We start from the raw sequence: 6,039 nt of genomic DNA on the forward strand, positions 1-6,039 counted from the left end.
TCCGTCATTTATCATGGACGAGTAGATTTCACAGAGATATGAAGAGAGGGACGAAAACATCTGGAAATATTTGAATCAAGGTTGAACTATTTAATAGTTGGGGCTACTGAAAGAGCATGCGTAAATATCTCTATCCCACAACACTGACAGGCTAGAACAGATTCTGCAGCCACTGCTGCAGCTCATTGGACTGAAGGAGGAAGTTTGAGGAGGATGTGGCGAAAAGAAACCATATGTGTCATGAAACGAGCCATAGGGACAGTTTCCTGGCCACCTTCACTGCGGTCAGAGAGGAAACACCTGAGCCACAGGCTTTTGTTGCGTGACCCGGATAAGGCTTTATTAGCAGGGGAAGGAAGAGTTGCATATACAAGAAACCCATCTGGAAGTTGTTTATCACTCCGTCCCTCACTATATAGATTTGACATTTCTGAAAGGTAGCACATTTAGTAACACTCACTGCATTTCCTTCAATCTGAAGATGTCAAGGTAACTATATGAGGTCTGTCTTTACCATGAAATTATTGTGTTGCTAAAAAGAAAACGAATGTGGGTCATTTACTGTAGTTTGAAAGGCTACTTAAACTAGAAAATGAATTTCCTGCAAAAAATGCGTGTGAATGCTAAAAAGCTAAATTGCTAAAGCTAAATTGGATTGCTAGCTTAACTGCGTAAGAAGGTGAAGTAGTGAGAATAGTTGGAAAAGTGGGAATGGTTTTAATTAGTCTAAATTATTGGCTTTAAAAGTTCAATAGTGAACTTTATTGAGTAACAGATGTAGAACATCATAGGTTTGAATTTATTTTCTTGCTGAAATATGACATATGAGCATATGTCAGTAAAAGTCATAGTAGTATAGTATGTCCAAAAAGTCATAAAAAGTCATAGTATAGTATGTCGAAAAAAGTCAGTATGCATGTCAAGAAAAAATGATAGTATAGTATTGAAAAAAGTTAGTATAGTATTTTGAAAGAAGTCATAGTATAGTATGTCGAAAAAGTGATAAAAAGTCATTGTATAGTATGTCGAAAAAAGTCATAGTTTGACAATTCGATATACTATACTATGACTTTTTTCATAGTATGACATACTTTTTTCATATTATGTCGAAAAAAGTGATGAAAAAGTCAGTATAGTATATTAAAAGAAGTCATGGTATAGTATGTCAAAAAAAGTCATTAAAAGTCGTAGTATGGTATGTCGAAAAAGTAATGAAAAAGCCATAGTAGCCTATAGTATTTCGAAAAACATCATGAATATTCACAAACAAGCTTCTGTTTTCCAAACATTCTATCTATTCAGGTATCTGACCTGACACACATGTCAAACATTGATGGTATAGAATATTGAAAAAAAAGTGATAGTCATTGTATAGTATGTTGAACAAAGTCATATTATAGTTTGTTGAAAAAAGTCAGTATAGCATGTCAAAAAAGTAATTAAAAGTCATAGTATGCCGAAAAAGTCAGGAAAAAGCCATAGTATAGTATGTCGAAAATGTCAGGAAAATTCACATTATAATACGTCAAAAACATCATGAATATTGACAAACAACCTTCTGTTTTCCAAAAACTCTCTTATCACCCTGAGATATCTCACATGACACACAGGTTTATGTTTTGGGCATATTTATCTTTTTCACATTGGACCTCAAAACTCACTGTATTACATAAGGTTTGAACACACAACCTTCATTCAAGCATTCTCCTATCACCCTGAGATATCTGACCTAACATACTTGGTTGTACCATCTTTGCTATCTGACTTCTTCAGTTAAGGCTCACTCATATTTACTATAGTAATTCATAAAAATTTTAAAAAAAATAAATTTTTTTTTTTTTTAAAAAAAAAAAAAAAATATTTTTAAAAAAAAAAAAAAAAAATTTTTTTAAAAAATAAAAAAAAAAAAATAAAATAATTTATAAAAAAAAAAAAAATTATTTTTTTTTTTTTTAATAAAAAAAAAAATACAGTAAGTTGAAAAAAGTCATGAAAAAGTCATAGTATATTATGTCAAAAAAAGGGATGACATAGGATATCGAAAAAAGTGATGGTCATTGTATGTAGAACAAAGTCATATTATAGTATGGTGAAAAAAGTCAGTTTAGCATGTCGAAAAAAGTCATAGTATAGTACGTTGAAAAAAGTGTTAAAAAAGTCATAGTATAGCATGTTGAAAAAAGTGATAGTCATTGTATAATATGTCAAAAAAAGTTATACTTATTGTATTATATTTCAAAAAAAGTGATAAAAAAAGTCATAGTATAGCATGTCAAAAGAAGTCATAGTATAGTATGTCGAAAAGAGTTAGAAAAAGTAATTGTATAGTATGTCAAAAACAATTATAAAAAACTATGGTATAGTATGTCGAAAAAAGTGATAATCATTGAATAGTATACCGAAAAAAGTCATATTATAGCATGTTGAAAAAAGTCATATTATAGCATGTTGAAAAAAGTCATAGTATAGTATGTCGAAAAATGTGATAAAAAAGTCATACTATAGTATGTAGAAAAGAGTCATAGTATAGTATATCGAAAAAAAGTGATAAAAAGTCATAGTATATTATGTCGAAAATAATGATAATCATTGAATAGTATATCGAAAAAAGTCATATTATAGCATGTTGAAAAAAGTCATAGTATAGTATGTCGAAAAAAGGGATAAAAAAAGTCATATTATAGTTTTTCGAAAAAAGGGATAAAAAAGTCATAGCATAGTTTGTCGAAGAAATTGATTAAAAAAAGTCAGTAGTATGTCAAAGAAAGTCTGGAAGAACATCCAAACTCCACACAAAAAGTCTAAGACACACAATACACACTCTCATTATAAGCACAGCAACAGCCTGAATAAAACATTCACTTAACTTAACTTAAACAGTGATAACACAAAAACTGTAAAGATATCAAAAAGCTTAATGACATCTGTAGGTGAAAGTATGTGGGAGGAGTACCATCTCAAAGAGGAAGAAGCCTGAAGAGGATTTGAAGATTGCTCCACTGACTTCAATGTATATTTTCTTTTAAAAAAAAGCCTAATATTTTAAAATTCATAAATAGCATAAATTTAGAGACGATGACAAAAAGTTGAAGAATAAAGAATCACATAACAATACTGTGAATGCTGCTGTCAGCATTCACACAATAATAAAGCCCAACAGGGTTCCAATCCTAGGCCGGCTATTGAAAGTAATCTTGTTTAGTTCTTTGATCGGATAGTTCAAGATTTGATTCAAAATGTTGCCAATTTTAGACCATTTCATTTAGGCAAAGTTGTTTTATCTTTAGCTTGTGTTTAGACAACATTTATGATTTGAGAACTTTGGCTTCTTTAGAAAAACTGAAACTCTGTTAAACCCTGTCATTTGCATCGACCAATTTCCAAAGCTCTATAATGCAAAAAATAGATGAGGGAGACTGGATAATGTCAGCGGGGTTACATAATATAATGCATCACATACATGATAAAATTCAAATAAATTTTTTTTCTGCCAGTTCCTCCTCCCTGTCCAGCGAAGACCTTCTGAGGAAACTTGGTGCCCATTATCAGGGCCTGATGTTGGTGATGCTTCCCAGATGAATTGACGGAGGCTAAGAGAGAAAGAGAAGGAAGGAGGTCTATCTCATGTTCTTATTTTATTTTTTTTTTTCTATCTCATGTTCCAGGGCCGGGCTCAGGCTGGAGTTTTTGCCCAGTGCTGGGCTCTAAATAGTCTCGCTTTGCCAGCCCTTCATCCACAGCGCTGCGGAGGAGGGTCTGGCTAGTCCACACAGCATTCTGGGATGGGAGAAAAACGTGCTCTGGTTTATTGGCATTTCTTTAAACCAATCACAATCGTCATGGGCAGCGCTAAGCACTCGGCAGAGCCACGGTGCTGCTGCAAAATAGCCTCGGGAAGGAACTTGTTTTGGTGGAACATGTGTACGTTCAAAAGTTGTTTTAATTGTGCAACTGAAAACTCAGATTGGACAGATAGTCTAGCTAGCTGTCTTGATTTACCCTGCAGAGATCTGAGGAGCAGTTAACCATTCCCCTCATAAATCGACGTTTAAAATTCCAACACAAAGAAAGCAGAAGGTAACGGACATCCCGCCGCAAGAGAGCGGAATTTCTGGCGGCAACAGAGCAGTCACGGCAGGGACATAGACTACGCTCTAAACCATAGACTACGCTCTAAACCATAGACTACGCTCTAAACCAACCATCCAACCAGCCCAACTTTATATGGAGCAGCTTCATAATGGAACTAGTTTAGTAGAACAAGTATCTATCCTGCCAACAAGTAAGTACCTATTAACAAACACATTAAATAACTCATTAACTAACATTAAATAGTAAATAACACATTAACTGACTGATAACTAACATTAACTAACTCATTGACTAACACACTAACTGACTATTAACTAATGCATTAGTAATTACAAATTCATGCAGAAATTAAATGGACTATTTGCAGACAGAAATGTATCATAGATGTCTAGATTTAAATCAGCCCATTTAAGTGGGAAGACGCTGTACTTTATATCTTTATCAGTCAGGAGTGAGATGATGACACATGGGACTAATTTAACATTCAGCGGGCTGCTTTATGATTCAGAACCATTTCATCCCAAATGTGACCTCCAACCTGCAGCTGCTTCTCCTTCATGTGTCCACTTCCTCCCAGCTGTCAGCATGCACAAGATAAGGAAGGGTCTCATCAGATCACTCTGCACTGAAACAAAGAGACAGCACATGCAGCAACAGCAACTGTCTAACTATACATCTGCAGACTTATATATTTATACTACACTGTTGTATTCATCCTTTATGTGACTCTGTGAGTGTTATGACTTGTTTGGTAACCCTAACCTTGGTTAAAAACAATTAAAACTACCAACAAAAGACAAAACATAATTGTCCTTGCAATAAAAACGCTTTGTGATATTCCCTTTGCACCAAATTTGCAACGTTTAAACTGTGATTTGTAATATAGGGTGATTTTAATGTTTAATTTTAATGTCATTTTGACACGTTTCGCTAAAAAAATGAATCAGAACTTGCGTTTCATGCATGAGCATGCAAGAGCCCAAATTGATATGCAATTTGCAAGCGACAATCATTTGTGAGGCATGATGCCGCCATCTGTGTGAAAGCAGTGCTCGCAAATCACTTTCGTGAAACAGGCCTTTGAGTGTTAGATTAGTTTTTAGGAACCTTCCCCAATTTCAAAATCTGAAGTTATCACAAAGTAATGTGTGAATTCACCAGCCAATCCGTGTGAACTGAGGGGTAATCGTGACTTCAGGACTAGTCAACCATATGTAAAGGAAATCTAAATTATGCATCAGGTCTGTTAATCGTCTTACTGTACATGTGAGTTATATCTTGGTGTTATGTCACTTCTCTGTACTAAAAAAACCAGACCAGGCTCTGTGATGATGCAATGTCTTCCAGTTAATGTAATAACAGTAATTCCTAAACTGTATAATGTGCAATAACACCACATCAGTCTCCTGAACTGTCAGGTGATGTGTTTGTATTATCCTGTTACATAAACCAGTAACTGTACACAAGGAGACTAATAAAAGATATGATAATGGGAAGAAAAAGAAGAATCCAATAACTTGAGTTATTACTTTATTACTCAATACTTTTCAGTCAGACATAATAGATTCCTTTTTTTTTTTTTTTTTACAGTATGTCCCTTTTAAAGCAGACTTAATAGTCTGCCAAATATGTTAGTACACTGCCATCTAAAGGTCAGCATGTGTCACCACAGGACTTGCAGTAATAGGTGTAGCTTTTACAAGGCATTCTGGTGACCTACAGTATAGGTTAAAGGTGCTGTCCATGAACTGCGTCTTTGGTTTTAATTGGTCATTCCCATTCTAGCGCCCCTCATTTCCTGTCACATCACCACTGTTATTTTTCAAATAAAGGCATTAAAAAGTCGTGTTGTTAATGCATTGTGATACAGAGTGGCAGCCGGTTGGTGAGCATTGGAAAAGGGATTTTTTATTTGTTAAACATCTTTTTTTTTTTTACATGTAACAG

Source organism: Perca fluviatilis, chromosome 4, assembly GCF_010015445.1.
Source record: "Perca fluviatilis chromosome 4, GENO_Pfluv_1.0, whole genome shotgun sequence".
Classification (NCBI taxonomy): domain Eukaryota; kingdom Metazoa; phylum Chordata; class Actinopteri; order Perciformes; family Percidae; genus Perca; species Perca fluviatilis.